General features: G+C 46.1%; 1 long non-coding RNA gene across 1 annotated transcript; it reads right to left on the bottom strand.

Annotated features, from left to right (window-relative positions):
* Positions 1-2066: 2066 nt before the first annotated feature.
* Positions 2067-3604, bottom strand: LOC135383450 (uncharacterized). The gene is made up of 3 exons (XR_010419885.1): positions 3570-3604; positions 2261-2414; positions 2067-2147 (listed from the first exon to the last, which is right to left on the bottom strand). It is a non-coding gene; the product is annotated as an uncharacterized LOC135383450 (long non-coding RNA).
* Between the last annotated feature and the right edge of the window lie 14281 nt (positions 3605-17885).

Genomic DNA, 17885 nt, shown 5'->3' with positions numbered 1-17885 from the left:
GCAGTAGAGCCCTGGTAACGGCTCCCCGCTGTCTGTGTGCGACGGTGCCGAGAAGCACGGCCAGTTGGAGCCAACCGTGTCTCAGGCATTGGAGGCGATCGACGAGGACAGCACGGGCTGCAGAGTACTCCGGGCAGGTTAATATGAGGTGCTCGACGTCTGCTACTGCGCCACAAGTAGCGCAGCTATCTGAGCGACGCTTTCCGACCCTGCACAAGTATTACGGTGTATATGCGACGTTCAGTCGGAGCCGATGGAGGAGCGCTTCTTCTGCGCAGACGAGCTGCTGGAATGGGGTGAATTGCATTGCCGGGTCAACGGACTGGATATACACACTGGCGCGTACAGCGTCTTTGGCAGAGCGGCGCATTTCGGAGGCACACCACTGGCGGATGTTTATAAGACAGGCGGACGATGTGAGCGGTATACTAGCTGGCGGGCCGACGTCTTTACGGGCACGCCTCGCCTCGCTGAAAGGGTATAAGTACTGCTCGGACTTTTCGGCAACGCTGCAGTGACTCCTTAGATCTCAACTTTCGGCCGTCGTCATTGTTTCATCTGTTATCACATCATCTCATCTCATCTTGGCTACAGTCGTGACGACGCAGCCCACATACGTGAGGCCAACAACGGCAAGCCGGTTTCGTCACCACCACCATCACCACCAACGGGATATACATGGACATGTTCTCTGTCATGCTGGATCTGTGAATGTGTGTGCCTGTGCATTGAATGTACTGTTGTTCTACTGTGAAATATTCCACGTTGGGCATCACCTATCAGTGAATGCATGTGCGTGCACGTTGGACATGTTCATGTCATGTTCGTGTTTAGTGCACTTACAGCAGACTGCACATTTATGTTTTGGAAATACCTATTCCGAAAAATAAAGCACTTTGTGTAACAGAAACAGCAAATGCTTCCGCGCTTTGTTATTTATTTCACTCAACGCGAACGGAAATCCACAACCACCCAGAACCGCCAAAGCAGGGGAGAGGAAATACTGATGAAACAGGGAAAGCGTTGTCCTCGTCACACGTCATTCAGGGATACAAAAAAGAAAAAAAAAAAGGAAAAAGCTACTCAACCACCGTTCAACGATTGACCCAACGCTAGAGGTCAACAGTAATATAATACTACACGTTCATTCCCCTAGCAAGATAGATTGATTGCGGCTACGCCCATGTGGCGGCACCTATGAGATATAGGAGTAGTTGAGTGGGTCATTGTGACACTCCGCTAGCTTAGCTCCTTTCTCTAACTGCTGTGTCATCCCTTCATCACTTTCTTTCGTCCTTCATGTACTTCACAAACGAGTAGTAAACCATCGTCCACCTTTTAGAGCGTGCATGTTGTTCGTGGGTTTCCCGAAAGAGTAGTCAAGCCTCGCCGAGTCCCACATTGATTCCGCGAGGCGAAATTTATCAGCCTGCCACTCAGCGGGCTTCGCTGTGAATGGCTGGTACGATTCGCTGCAGCTCATCCTTGTCAAGGAGGAGGTCGTCCGCTTTTTCGGTGGACACTTGCCATATTCTACACTTGTCTTCTTCGACATTGCTGAGAAAATGTCGGAGAAGACGACATTTTCTCAGCACATGGCCGACGTAGCCTCTAGAACTCGTGGATCAGCGAGTGGTCGCGATATTTCGTGTGTGGCCCCGTTCGGTTCCTGGCCGACTTGCCTCGACGAATGAACCTATGAACGTTTAAGCTTCTACCCTATGGGTTCAAACCCCCGAAATCGTACCTTTGGTAGTGCATTTGGGAGAAGGAAACAAGGCGGAAATCCTCCTCCTCATGTCCATTCCCCGTAGACCACCCCCAAATATTTTTCTACAAGCCCGAAGCGAGGAGCAGGCCACCAAGTGGTCATCCTGCAAACAACCACACAATGGTATAAGAATGTCTGGACGCACTTTGTATACAGTAAAGAGTGTGGCAGTGTTAGGAGGTCGAGGTGAGACAAATAGTGTGACCGTCTGAAATCCCTGTAGGACTGCGATGAAGCGCATGTGAATACGAGTTTCGTCCAATGGTGACTTTTAAACACACGTGATCGGTAACTGTTTATTAGGCTCATCAGGACTGTATTGTATGTCCCAGTACGATGCCTCGTGATCACTCCATTTTCCAGCAAGTTTCGTCAGCTGGAAAAGAAACGAAAATCAGAGGCAATAAAAAAAAAATTAAAAGTGCGAATGTGTCACACATAGAGAGCTGATGTTATATTATGACGGCAAAACACTTGCTTGATACTTACGGCATTTCACAAGGAACTCGAGCACCGGCTTGAGCGCACCCTGGAGTTGCAGAAGTAAATTATCCCCGTAGCCGATGATCTGAGTAAGTACGTGGAAAACCTGGCACAGGATTGTGGGTACGGTGTTTGCCGGAGGTAGCTTCTGAATAACGCACTGAAAATAGCGCAGAATACGTGTTTCAGAACTGCGTCTTATGGACTGAAACATACGGTTCCCCAAAAGGAGCAGGGAGTGCGTGGCGAACCCAATAGATCCTAGCCTCCTTACGCGTAGTATACGTTCATTAAGTTGCGGGGTTATCTGGATTATAAGGAAAACAAGGTTGGGATGTTGGGGGGGGGGGGGGGGGGCTGGATAAACAGCAGCACAATGTGACCCTATATTTAACGTTTGACTTAAGGCAATAGCGTGGGCATGTTGGTAGTGCTTGCGACATGGTTGTCTGAAATCAGCACCCCATGATTTATCCCATCTCAAACCTCGAGGCGTTACAAGATCATTTATTTCGAGTAACAAGACACGTAGCATATGGTACAGCTTTCAATACAATATTGGAACAACATTTTTGAGGACAATCAAGGAAACATGTGCTGCAGAACTGCTGACAGGCGATTTGAGACAACCGTTTCGAGAGCAGTACATCACAAATGGGGCAAAACAGCCGGAAAACTGGACAAACGGAACAGACACCCTGTGTGTGCGTGCAACGGCTCATTTGGCGATGACTACGCAGACGGTAGCGTAGTCGTCGGAGGCTTCCGAGATATATGTCAAGGGCCGCGAGCTCAAGATTGCTTCCGCGAGCACAGTTCTGAGTTCCTTGAAGGTCAGGGTGCTGTTCCCAATGACCTTCTGTAAGCACTCGTTGACGCTACGAATCAATGGCTCCCACAACCCCCCCCCCCCTAACTACCTCTACCAGCAGGGAGCACGTCCCGCGATGTATTTCCAGGTGATTCGGCGTAGGGTGAGGTGAGGTACTCTGAACTCTGAAACCTCTGCATCTCGGGACAGGTGTGCTACCGTCAGATCTCGGCGCGCACCCTTGAAAGTGCGAAAATTGTCAAAGTAAATGGTAGCCGGGACTCCTCGCCTACACAAAAACCGCTCCAACGGTCGACTTGATGCATACGACATGGGCGTGTCTCTCCTGTTTGTCCACTTTTCGCGCTTTTATTCTGTATGTTTTTTTTAACGTCTGCCGTTGAGAGCTACGTGCCGATCTTGTACCATATTGCTGAGGTTCCAGGCCAGGAATGATGCCCAACCTTTGGAATCAGCAAACTTGTGTTATGCTACGTCACTTACCAGGACTCCATCGACCACACCTGACAGGAGTTTTGGCTGTAATCAAAATGACAACGTTATACTCCAGCACGTATTCACATGCGCAAAGCTTTCGCCCTGAGCTGCTCATTAAAGGCGATGTCGGCTCACTTTTCGATGACAAGCCTAATACTCACAGAAACCAGCAACATCGTGTTCCTTTTCTACGTTACGTGCGCGAGGACTTGCAGATACTCACAATTTGGTAGACACAGAGCTCATTGCGGTTTTTCTTTTAGCCACTCATGATCGTCAGTTTATATGCTGGAGTGCCGATTTTTTATTTCCTACCGAATGCTTTAACACTTATGAGAATCGGGTTATGCTCTTACCATGTGTGGTCCTCCAACTCGGTAAGGAACTGGCACCCAATAAAACACATACTTTTTCTTTTTTCGGAAATACAATGTGTGATTTCATTCAAACTCACCTGATTGCTGCAAAGGTTGGTGGTGTTCCCCAAACACTGTAAAGGGAGAGTTAGTCATTTGACTATACCACGAACATCCAATATTACAGTCGAAAGCAATGTGGCTGAGGTACAAACTGGCAACTGACAAAACGGGACTTGATGACGTTGGCTTGCAAGGGAAAGCTTGATAACTGACGCTATGCCTACCAGTTCTTGGATAAGAAAAGGGAAAGTAGACGGAAGTGCGCTTAAAATATCAACTACTAGCCGTTTCTTGCACTTAAAGTGCAGAATGCCAGGGAAGTACAAGGCTGCTCGTCAAGCGCACTGGGCGCATTTTGTACCAAACGATCGACGCCTCCGGTTCGAAAAAGAAAGAGCGACACAGGAAAAACGAATCTTGATTGACATTCCACAAGAAGTTAAAGGGGCGGTCGGGTACAGCCGGGGTGATTCCGAAACTTCGCCCAAACTAACTTTACGAGTACTAAGTTTGATTCGAAATAACCAAGTTGTTTTCCATGAATTTGTCGAAGCGTGTCGTAATAGCAGACGACGAAACCTGCGCATCTCTCATGCATACGTCACGCATGACGTCGGCCTGCGGGTACGTCGTCGTTGTCATGGTAACTGTAACTTGCAGAAGCACCTTGGGTTGGCTCATCTCCTTTGCTTTCGAAATGCGGACGCTCAGGCATATATCTCCGCCCATTGAGTTAATATAGGAAGACTCTAGAGAACGTGCTTGGCGCGCCGTCAATGGGATTCTCCTATCCCCTTGCGTGACCACCCGGGCGCAGCCATCCGTTGGTCATGGACAGTGTTAGTAGACGAATTTCAGTCCCCTAACTACAGCGGAGCTGCTCCGTTTGTTACCAACCCTGCGCAGTCACGTGGAATGACAAACTGGGGAACGAACCGATGGAGGCAACGGCGTCGACCGTAGGAAGCGAGGCCAGCCGTGTAATTGCATTGAGTACGCACGAATCTTCGGCATGCATGCAGAATTGAGTGTGCTATCGAAATCACAAAGTGAACGCTGCCATATCAAACGTGAATCATATATTATCGATGAGATTACCTGCGACACCGCCAGCCCTTTGCTTTCCACCGACACGGATGAAGATGTTTGCCACCTATGACGTGTTGAAGTGGCGTGTGTACGCTTTGCGAGCGAAATCAATAAATCGTTACCCGTCGTAACAAATGTAGGCATGTATTTGCGAAGGCAACAGAATTCCAAAGATGAATACACACAGTAATCCGCCATTTTCATGCTGCTCTGTGAACCAACAGGAACCGGAAATGGCAAAAACGAAACCACCCGCCATTCCATGCTCTGGTCCGTCGAGTTTAGTCATGATAAAGTGATGAACGAATGCCAGCACACAAGCAAGTGGTGTAGTGGGAAAATATTCACTGCTTATTTGTTTAACGAATACATATGAGGTACGCACATAGCACACCGAATTTAGATAGCAAGTGATGAATTTAGGAAAACGAGCACGTCATTTAGCGGAATCAAGCAGCCAACGGAAGGCAACGCCTTCCATGACCAACGGATGGCAGCTCCCGCGTGGTCACGCTTTTTTGAGCGAGTCCGACCCCCCTGTCTCCGCCAGCGGACAATGTAGTCCCACCATTGACTGTGGGGTCTCCGATAATGTGGCGCACAATTGGATACATGGAAGCTTAGCTACATGTTTTCGTTCCGCGAGTAATTAATGCGGTTTTTAAATAAACACACACTCCTTCTCTATGTACGTCGTCAGCGGCACTTCATTTCGAAACATGATCAGTGTGCAATGGGGAGTGTACTAGAAGCGCGCGTAATATATTTTTGGTCGCAGCTGTAATGCGATCGCGCGCGCCGATGGCCGGCGACTTCAGATTTGTGCTTGTGGATGGGGTTGTCTTGCGACTTTTAACTGGTCCCTGAGGGTTAACATAGTTGTTCTAAACCATTTCTTAGAATGTGCGTTTTCACCTGAGGACTGAAAGAAAATGTACGAGTGCTGCCGCGGTCCCCATTAACTTCTGAAAGCCGTCTGCTCACGCCATGAACTAGCGCGCGCAAAAGCAGACGATTTCTATGGTGAGCTCACCATACGATTTCTGTATCCTATCGTCTTTCTCGCAAGGCGACGTGGCCGTTCTCATTGTTGCCAACACAGGTCGCGACATGATCTGCAATCTTTACGAATTGAATTCGGTTATTTAAGAACTGTGACGTGTTTTGTCGGGTAAATTTGCAATATTCCATTTTCAACAAAGGGCAACCGAATGATACACTTTATGAGAGGGGCAGGGCGTACGAGACCGTCCCTTTAAGGAATTACAAGGATGCAAAACTCGGATGACAGACAGATGCCTGGAATAGTAGAGTTATTGAGTGTGAGTTGAGACCTGGGAGTTATTGATATGCCTAGCACACAGCACTCTACTGCTAGCCGTACGATACAACATGGCCCTGCAAGACTCCTTTCAGAGATTAAAAAGGCAAATGAGAGGACAGAGTGCATTACACAGTCCGAAGCCTGGTTGACCTAGTTGTTGTTAGTGCATAAAACTATGGAGAGAACGGAACACACCCTCCTGCACTGCACAGTATATGAACCCCAAACGGATGCATTAAAATATGCTCTTTACCGCGTGGACGATACAAATGTCGACATAGTAGGGTGCTTGGCGTACGCGAACCCAAGAGCAGGGGCACAGCGTCGTTGGCGCTTATAAACTTTAGAACAAGTTGTGCTATCGAAAGAGATCATTACGTAAGTCCATGCATAAGCACGTTTTGCCGAGGCCGTGCTGGTGCGCGCTCGTGTACCATGTAGTTATGTCCATGTATGGTCTTCCGGGAAGGAGATGCTCCTTTTCTTTCCTGTTCCTTTTTCTTCTTTTCTTTTTTCTTTTTTTTTTTGTGCGAGGGGGTCTATTATGGGACCAACTGCACTTGTCGGGTGGAGAATTCACTTCCCCAATAATTTCATACCTTTTTCTCGTAACACCCCAACCAATGCAAGTTGTAGGGGCTGAACCAACAACAAATAGGGCAGGGCAATATTTAAACCACACTGCATAACCGCCCAAGCGCTGAATGCCGAAAGTTGAGGGCAAGTAGGCGAGTGCCAGTGGGGGGACCCGAACCCACATCTGTTTGAGTGCCGATCAATTGTGCTATCGTCGCCATAGGCGTTAGGTCCCGTCATCGCCTACTTTTCTTCTTTTGCCGTAGCTGATATCAATGGAACAAGGCTCTAAAAGCAACCAAAATTCTCACGCAGGATTTCCGATTGTTGTACTAAGCCTGAGTAGAAGTTCGAACAACGTCAAGGTGCATTAATTTCCAGTGGCTACTTCGTGTGCTACAGCTACACGTGTACCTGTTCTGCTTCGCATGCTGTCTAATCCTTGTCTTTTAACCCTTGACTTTTATATCCTTTAGCATAAGGAAGCACGGGTTGCATATCCTTCTTGGCGGGTTCTGGTATTGTAATTGTACCATGCCCAAGAATTAGGGACAAAACGTAAAGCAGGCTTCACCTAAAGAGGCTCCCATAGAGCCCATGTATTCAGGAACGAAAAGCACGTGCTACATGTTCTGCTGCCAGCGCTTTGCATTCGTTCTCTAATGGCATCTTGCCTCTGCCAGGACAAATCTTTTGAGTCATTTTTTGAGCATGAATAGTTACATCTTCAAGGTTCCATTCGGGTTCCAAATTTTGAACCTCTAAAGGAGGCTTCCATCGTCGCAAGCATGCATCGCCGCAAAGCCTACATTCAAGGCCACGAGCAACCACAGGTCTGGGAAATGTTCCACCGCAGAAGAGACTACAACAGGTAAGAAACACAAACAAGAAATAACAATATGGGGAGTAAAAATTTGCGTGTGACATCATGTGGTAAGGGTAGGATATAAAAAACTAAAAACTTGACAGCTGTTTGTAGAACTAACAGCGTTGAGGTTGTTATAAGGACCAAACATGTGTACATTATGGCTATGATGAAGTCTGTTGGTATATGCTAAACCATGAGCAATCGCACAAAACATAAAATAAAGGCGTAGTCAGAGTGAACGGCACAACAACAATACATGATGACGAAGAGATAGGGCGTTTCACCGCGGTGGTGCGGTACCCTACACAATTGCACGTGCAACATTATGTGAAGATTATGAAGGAAGGATAGAAATACAAGAAAGAACTAATGTGAACGGCAGTAATATTGGCCAAGGGCAGCTTAAGATGACATGTACTACTTTGCATAGGAAAATGTGATATTTGAGGTTCTACGACGTGCTAGGGTTGTCAAACAAACTTTATCGAGAATAGGTTCATAGTTAAAGGCACCAATATGTCGGTCATAGAGAATACTGATAAATTGTCCTCGATAATGTTTGATATCCACAGAAAGTGTGTTGTTCACAGATCTCGAAGAAGCAGACGAAAACTCGAGAATTCCAAGTATACAATAGGATAAGCGGAACAAAGATGGTTTAAACAAAATTCTGATCAACGCGCCAGATGACACAGCTTGTCGCTATAGCTGTCCTTTATCACTTATATCTTGCCCTATATCGGCTATAACAGTATATTACTTTTGGACATTTAATTGCTTTAAGAGTAGCGCTGAACTCGCATAAAGTCATCTTGCAACCCGACGCCAACATGTCTGATTCTAGTGCTTCTAAATAGTTATCATCAACAGTCATATCATCATCATGGATATATACAGGGTGCCTTTCTTTTTAAAGGTGCTGCAGATTCTTTACTAAAAATCTATGAGAGCCCCAGATATGCCGTTTGGGCGACTAACACCCCTGGCAGGGCGGACATATTTCCTAGTCGGTCGCATCAGTGTTCGATGACTAATTAACTAAAATACGATAATTAACTTTTTAATTATCAAACGTAGGATAGTGACCCAATGGGAACATAGAATCCCTTGGGGTCACTGGCAGCATTACTATTTTCAGAGCAAACAACGAAGCAGTTAGAAAGCAAGTTAGAGGCAAAGTAACGCCTAAAGCCACGAAACGACAATCACCCCCACTTTGCCGTTGCTTACGGTGTTTCCATTTTTGTCTAGAAAATGATAATGTTACCAGATACTCCAAGTGGTTCGATGCTCTCATTGGGAAAATCTCGTACCTTCGAAAATTCGTGAAGCTAATTAAGTACACGATTTTAGTTAGTCGTCGAACACTGATGCGACCGGCTAGGAAAGATTCCCGCCAGGCCAGGTATGTTAGGCACACAAACGCCATATCCGTGCCTGTCATAAATTTTTAATAAGAAATTGTGGCGCCTAAAAAAGGACAACCTGTCTATCCTCATGCGTTTCCACATTGACTCCCGGAATAATTCGAGGCTCGTTCTCGTAAACCGAATGTGCAATCGTACTTATGAAATAGCGCATAAAGAATGGACACGCTTGCAAAATTTGAGACATACAAAAGTAAACGAGTTGACTAAACTTGGCGGGCTAAAGTGTGCCTAACGAACAACGAACATTCAGTTTGCGTGTAGAAACAAGGTATTTTGAGGCACGATAGATATATATGTAGAGTAATGTGAGCGTGGATATGTCACAGTGACATAAATGGTTTCGTCTAGAGCAAAAAAAAAAGAAAAGAAAAATGCTGGAGGCTGAAGGCTCGGCAGTGCAGAGAACCTACGGGTACGCGAGTAAAACCAGTTAAGTAGGACAACCATGCACGCACGCGCGTGACGCTGAACGATAAAACCGATCTAGATATACCGAAACTCGGAGTGGTTGAACACACTGTTTGTAGACTCCGGTTTTGTTATTTCTTCTTTTTTCGCTCTCTCTATTTTTTTTGGGGGGGGGGGGATAATACCTCAAGGTAATACAATATATGATACAGCTATAAGATGTGACGCTTTCTCGCGAATGTAGGAGCCTCTCTAGCGAGGAAAAGGCAGTTTTCGTTTCCTTTTATTTGCGTCACCACCGCTCCGCTTAGCACTGTAAAACGTGGTCACGTGATCCATTTGTATTATAACACATTACACTGCTCTCTTTTGATCACAGTAATGCTCGTTGACTCGTCAGTGTCGTCTGCGCTTTTTAGAACTGTGGATATGTCGTTCACCACGAAACCAAACAAAGAAAGTTTGCAAATCACGACTTTCTGGTGTCATCTAATACGACTAGACAAAATAAGCTCAAGTTCAGACAACGAAAAAAATATAGCACTGCGTTTCTTTCTTTTATTTTCCATGCTTAACCCCCACAGGACCACCAACGACAACGTCCAACGCCCGTAGTGGCTTGAATCTATCCCTATTGCGGTCTAATGCTCCGTCTTTTCCGACGGCCATACTCCTGGCTTTTCTCTTCGCCAGTGGAGAGGGGGTTCCGAGGCTGATTGCATGGATAATATTTGTCACAAAACATGATCATCGTGTCAAAATGTTTGCACGACAGAGTCCGTCGTTGATGTCGTATATAAATCATGCAAATTTGCTGGAGTAAACAAGAATAAGACAGCGCATGGCATGGTGCAACTCGAATTCATTTTACACGACGGGCATCATGGGAACAACATAACTGCGGGCTCTTTGTGTGCGTCACTGTAGCAAACAGTGAAAAGAGAAAACGTGAGACACACGCGATGCAACAGACAAACAGGGAAGGCAAGGATGACTGATTGATTGAGATATCAAGTGCAATCGGAAGGAGCAGAATTCTCTGAAAGTTCAAGTACATAAGGGTGGCTAGCAGGTGTGCTGTCTTATCAGCGTGGTGCTTCTGAAGATTTACAATCTTGATTCACCCGTACATGCTCGCGATTTCAGCAGACGGTACCGCTTTGGGCTGTGTTATTCGCTATCGCGCCTTTTTTTCCTTCGTTCATCTTTGTTTTTGTAGGTGTGAAAAACCTTTGACTGGTTCATAAGGCAATTACGGGCACCACGTAAAAGTCAGTTGTGTAACATCGATTGCTACTACGTAGGGGTCGAATAAGTACGAATGAAGCACGGTGAACATTTTATTTACACATCTCAGAGTGATCTCTTCATGTTGGGAAAAAGTTTGCATGGCTGGCGATCACAATGTTCTCCTGTTAACGGTGAAGCTGAAATAAAAGGGGGCAGTTCAAACCACATTGCTCAAAGTGTGACGCAACATTTGCCTCAGCTTCCTAATATCTTTGGCCGTCGTCACAACTCCGCTGGCCTCGATTTCCGTTCTTAGCTCACCTCGCGTCATAGAGTCCACATCTAACACGCGTGACACGCGCTGGTTGGGTTCCACACTCAAACGCGGCCTTTTTGCTCTTGTTTCTTGAATGCCGTTTTCTTCCCAGTACGTGACATCACGTTTCTGGCATCTCCTAGCGTGTAGTGCAGATTAATTTTCTTCTATCCTTTTACATATTTTTAGTCCATCCCGTGCTGCGTCCCATTTGTTTGTTCGGCGATGATGTAGGTTCTTCAAGACACTATTTTTCTTTTCTAGTCCTTGACTAGAAGACCATCCTAGGCAGCGCTGCTGCATGTGGCTCACCGCGGCGTGATGCGAAAAAAACAAACAAACAAAAAACATGTATATACGGGGTCACGCGCTGCTGTCCGTACCCCTTGCGTTTGGTTCCCAGGTCTATAAACAGGTCTCCTGACGCAGATCTTCCCCTCTAGTATCTTGATCAAAATCGCTTACCACACCTCTGAAAAGATCCCATAACTGTACTAGTTGATATCTGGTGTCTGAGGAGAGGATTGGAGTCACAAGGCGTGGTAGATTCTCAAGAAGTAAGTCGACATCCTTTCCTGTTAATGATGTGAATTTAGCAACATCCGTTTTGCTGTCGGTGAGCAGTCTGATGTTCGCACCAGTTTCCTTTATAATGTCCACCAGTTTTCTCACAGACCTGTCTTTTCCTTTCGGATCGCGCACTCTATTAGCAGCGTCCACGTCCTGCATTTCCAAGAGCAGGTCTTCAAGAAGCCGCTCGACTATTCGTATCTTCATGATCATCATGGTCAAAACATCAGGGACAATGAAGCGGGGTTCCATGGAGAACAATGGGGGTGCCGCACTGAGTTTTTTATCTTGTCACAGTCTTCTTTCATGACTTCTAGGAATCTTGACAGTGGCACTTCATTAAACTTGTTAACCGGAATTGTGATGTTACATCGTTATCTTCAATTCGCTTTACATACTGGGCAAGGGTAGCTGGGAGAAGCAAACCGAAGGCCTTGAACGAGTAGAAGAAATTTCATATCAGCTACCAAATGTAACAGCACCCTGACAAACATGTTGCCCCCATCGACACCTCCTTTCTCTGCGACATCGTTGATCTCCTCTATTACGTCACTCATTGCTTCCCGAATGCCAAAATAATTTTCGGGTGTCTTTACGACTGCGAGAAGGCGGTGTTGCTTAGGGCTCTGAATGGCCAAGGTCTGGTCGACGATGACGAAGTTAAGTATTGTCTCTGTTGTGGTTTTGCTCATGTTGGGGGCATCCATCTCCCTCAATTTTGATGAGCAGCTGGTTCTCATGGGCGTACCCTTCTACCCCACAGCCTTTGCACATGTTCATGACATATCGACGGATTTCTGACTTGAATGATACCTGTGGTCCTGGGATGTCGCCAGGGGTTCGCGAAATCGATATACAAGAGTCTAGGAGATCACGACACTCGTCAATGAAGTTGAGAGTAGGAAGAAGAGGGAAGGCTCGCCTCAGCTGCCACCACGCTGTACTGCTCAGTGTGTGTTCATCTAGTACTGAAACCACGCTATCAACCATTTGCTAGTCGGCTTTCGTCATAGCAAAATAAGATGTGTTCGAGGGAATTGATGTACCAATATTTAACATAACGCGATGCTCGATGTGGTTAACTTGATGATACCGGCCGTTATTATGTTTGACTATTGTTCCTGTGAGCTGTAGTCAAGCTTGCGAAAGTATTGGCCTCAAGTCTCTCGTCAATAGGATTCAGTAGATTCTGTAAAATACGCCGATCATTTCGGGTACTACCTTCTGACACGTTTTTGATGATATTCGGTATACTATAGATAGCATTGATGTTGGCTCCGCTTTTTGCTGCAGAGTTTGCGCAGTATCTGGGCAATTTGTTCACGTGGACCATGTGGACTAACAGCTCACCTGCCGTCCGCAAATTCTTTTAGAGTGCGTTAAATCAGGTTCTTTTTGTGGGACTCGCCGATGCCATTCGGCTACAGAATTCACTCTCTTGTTCTCTCTGTTTCTTTTTCTGTATTATTATTACAGCGGCCACAGACCGGACACTGTTGCATTGCTCATGATGTACTTCATATCGCGGCATGAAGCGTGGAATTATTACTTCATCGGTACCGTACAGTTGCCCGCTTCATCGCGGCTTCCGCAATAACCACATGACAGACAAAAGGGCGAGGGAGATTACAGCAGCTATCAACGAAACCCGTGCACAAGAGAAAACGACCGACTTATCGTTTTGTTTGATTTTAGTGGTTTTTCTTTTCTTCCATACTTCATCCAATGAAATCATCCCTTGTTCGTCAAGGCGCCTACTGGAGCTGATTGCAAAGCGATCTTGTCTTGAGTAAGAAGTATACTTGCCAAAGCTCAGTCACGCTGCGCGTTCTTGCGATTGTTCTTGCATGCGAGAGCCTTTGCGCCCGTATTACCCCTCGGCTGAGAGTTCAGGGAGTCTTCGACGGGAGTACCAACAGCGGCAGGGATATATCCGTGACTTCCTATATGTCTTCAGACTGCCTGTACGCCCTAGAACGAGTAATTGCTAAAACGGTAAGCGCTAACCTGTGTAGGAACATGCAAGGAATGTACTAAGCACTTCGTGCGGTTGTTTTGCAGAAAAAAGGGTACCTGGTACATTGGAAAGGACAGTCCAAGTGGAGATGCACCTTCGAACCGAAGGTAAACCTCACGAAGGGCTGCCTGGAAGCTTTTGAGAACCCTCCGCGACCTGCACGTGGGCGTTTGCAAGCAGCGAGAGACACATTTCTTGTGGCACTCAGTCGAAAACTCTGCTACACGAAGAAGTCTAACGGATTAATTAAAATCCCTTTCGACCTAGACATCTATCGGTACATTTTCAAAGGAAAAGGAAAGCCCGTCGGAAGGGGATGGACGCTTTTGTACGGTCCCGCAGACTTTGAACGACTGGGACTTCCATGTGGCTGGACGAGTTTCGTACGAAGGACTGGAGAAGGATCAGAGCTCCGCTTCCCAGTCCGCGTTAAAGCAGTGCTGCGATTTTCACCACGCTGCTCAGAGGCAAACTGTGCATTCCCGCTTGAAAACCTCCACATGTATATAGCAACTGCTGTGTTCAAGAAACATTAAAGCTTTAATTATGGACAAAGGAAGCGACTTTCAGTATACTGTTGAAGGAAGAACTGTAGTCGTTCGAGGGAAGCTCGAACACTTTTTCTCCTTACTTGACAGCAAAACGCAAACCATGACACACAATTTGACTGGATATTTTCAAGAATTGGAAGATGATCATGTCAGCGAAATGTTCATTAGCAAATACAAGCCACTGCTACGTAAATACAAGAGATTGAAGGGGAGAAGGAAGTACGCTTTTGCTCAATCTGACAGCAGCTTTTCGTTTACCAGAAAGCAAGACAAACCTTCAGATAGTAACGTACAACACGAAGACGAGGGCACCATCAACAATAAAATTTCACAGTTAGAAAACGCTGTAAAAGAACTGGAAAAGAAGATAGCCGCTTCGTCATGCACCGTGCGAAGCGGGGGACCTGAGACAAGCGGAGCCAACACCAATGCTATCTATACTGTACCGCGTATCACCAAACCCGTGTCAGAAGGCAGTACTCGAAATGATCGGCGTATTTTACAGAATCTACTGAACCCTATTGAGGAGAGACTTCAGCCAATACTTTCGCAAGCTTCACTACAGCTCACAGGAACGATAGTTAAAGATAATAACGGCCGGTATCATCAACTTAACCACATCGAGCATCGCGTTATGTTAAATATTGGTACATCAATTCCCTCGAACACATCTTATTTTGATATGACGAAAGCCGAGCAGCAAACGATTGATAGCGTGGTTTCAGTACTAGATGAACACACAGTGAGCAACACAGCGTGGTGGCAGCTGAGGCGAGCCTTCCCTCTTCTTCCTACTCTCAACTGCATTGACGAGTGTCGTGATTTTCTAGACTCTTTTATATCGATTTCGCGAACCCCTGGCGACGTCCCAGGAGCACAGGTATCATTCAAGTCAGAAATCCGTCGATATGTCATGAACATGTGCAAAGGCTGTGGGATAGAAGAGTACGCCCGTGAAAACCAGCTGCTCATCAAAATTGAGGGAGATGGATGCAACATGAGCAAAACCACAACATGGACAATACTTAACTTCGTCATCGTCGACCAGGCTTTGGCCATTCAGAGCCCTAAACAACATCGCCTTCTCGCTGTCGTAAAGACACCCGAAAATTATTTTGGCATTCGGGAAGCAATGAGTGACGTAATAGCGGAGATCAACGATGTCGCAGAGAAAGGAGGTGTCGATGTGGACAACACGTTTGTTAGGGTGCTCTTACATTTGGGAGCTGATATGAAATTTCTTCTACTCGTTCAAGGTCTTCAGTCTGCTTCTTCCAGCTACCCTTGCCCAATATGTAAAGCGAATTGGAGACAACGATGTAACACCACAATTCCGGTTAACGAGTTTGATGAACTGCCACTGTTAAGATCCCTAGAAGGCATGAAAGAAGACTGTGACAACATGAAAAACTCAGTGCGGCACCCCCCATTGTTCTCCATAGAACCCCGCTTCATTGTCCCGGATGTTTTACACATGAAGATACGAATAGTCGAGCGGCTTCTTGAAAACCTGCTTTTGGAAATGCAGGACTTGGACACTGCTAATAGAGTGCGCGATCCGAAAGGAAAAGACACGTCCGTGAGAAAACTGGTGGACATTATAAAGGAAACTGGCGCGAACATCAGACTGCTCACCGACAGCAAAATGGAGGTTGCTAAATTCACGTCCTTAACAGGAAAGGATGTCGACTTACTCCTTGAGAATCTACCACGCCTTGTGACTCCAATCCTCTCCTCAGACACCAAAGATCAACTAGTACAGTTATGGGATCTTTTCAGAGGAGTGGTAAGCGATTTTGAGCAAGATACTACAGGGAAAGATCTGCGTCAGGAGACGTTAAAGTTCCTAACTATGTTTATAGACCTGGGAACCAAACGGAAGGGGTACGGACAGCAGCGCGTGACCCCGTATATACATGTTTTTTCCCATCACGCCGCGGTGAGCCACATGCAGCAGCGCTGCCTAGGATGGTTTTCTAGCCAAGGAGTAGAAAAGAAAAATAGTGTCTTGAAGAACCTACATCATCGCCGAACAAACAAATGGGACGCAGCATGGGATAGACTAAAAATATGTAAAAGGATAGAAGAAAATTCATCTGCACTACACGCTAGGGTATACCAGAAACGTCACGTCACGTACTGGGAAGAAGGCGGCATTCAAGAAACAAGAGGAAAGAGGCCGCGTTTGAGTGTGGAACCCAACCAGCGCGTGTCACGCGTGTTAGATGTGGACTCTATGACGCGAGGTGAGCTAAGAACGGAAATCGAGGCCAGCGGAGTTGTGACGACGGCCAAAGATATTAGGAAGCTGAGGCAAATGTTGCGTAACACTTTGAGTAACGTGGTTTGAACTGCCCCCTTTTATTTCAGCTTCACCGTTAACAGGAGAACATTGTAATCGCCAGCCATGCGAACTTTTTCCAACAAGAAGAGGTCACTCTGAGATGTGTAAATAAAATGTTCACCGTGCTTCATTCGTACTTATTCGACCCCTACGTACTAGCAATCGATGTTACACAACTGACTTTTACGTGGTGCCCGTAATTGCTTATCAACCAGTCAAATGTTCTTTCACACCTACAGAAACAAAGATGTACGAAGGAAAAAAAGACGCGATAGCGAATAACACAGCCCAAAGCAGTACAGTCTGCTGAAATCGCGAGCATGTACGGGTGAATCAAGATTGTAAATCTTCAGAAGCACCACGCTGATAAGACAGCACACCTGCTAGCCACCCTTATGTACTTGAACTTTCAGAGAATTCTGCTCCTTCCGATTGCACTTGATATCTCAATCAATCAGTCATCCTTGCCTTCCCTGTTGGTCTGTTGCATCGCGTGTGTCTCACGTTTTCTCTTATCACTGTTTGCTACAGTGACGCACAGAAAGAGCCGGCAGTTATGTTGTTCCCATGATGCCCGTCGTGTAAAATGAATTCGAGTTGCACCATGCCATGCGCTGTCTTATTCTTGTTCACTCCTGCAAATTTGCATGATTTATATACAACATCAACGACGGACTCTGTCGTGCAAACATTTTGACACGATGATCATGTTTTGTGACAAATATTATCCATGCAATCAGCCTCGGAACCCCCTCTCCACTGGCGAAGAGAAAAGCCAGGAGTATGGCCGTCGGAAAAGACGGAGCATTAGACCGCAATAGGGATAGATTCAAGCCACTACGGCGTTGGCTATATTAAGCATGGAAAATAAAAGAAAGAAACGCAGAACGATATTTTTTCCGTTGTCTGAACTTGAGCTTATTTTGTCTAGTCGTATTAGATGACAACAGAAAGTCGTGATTTCCAAACTTTCTTTGTGTGGTTTCGGGGTGAACGACATATCTACAGTTCTAAAAAACGCAGACGACACTGACGAGTCAACGACCATTACTGTGATCAAAAGGGAGCAGTGTAACGTGTTATAATGCAAATGGATCACGTGACCACCTTTTACAGTGCTAAGCGGAGCGGTGGTGATGAAAATTAAAGGAAACGAAAACTGTCTTGTCCTCGCTAGAGA

Source organism: Ornithodoros turicata, chromosome 2 (genome assembly GCF_037126465.1).
Source record: "Ornithodoros turicata isolate Travis chromosome 2, ASM3712646v1, whole genome shotgun sequence".
Classification (NCBI taxonomy): domain Eukaryota; kingdom Metazoa; phylum Arthropoda; class Arachnida; order Ixodida; family Argasidae; genus Ornithodoros; species Ornithodoros turicata.
This window is presented reverse-complemented; position numbering and strand designations above follow the sequence as displayed.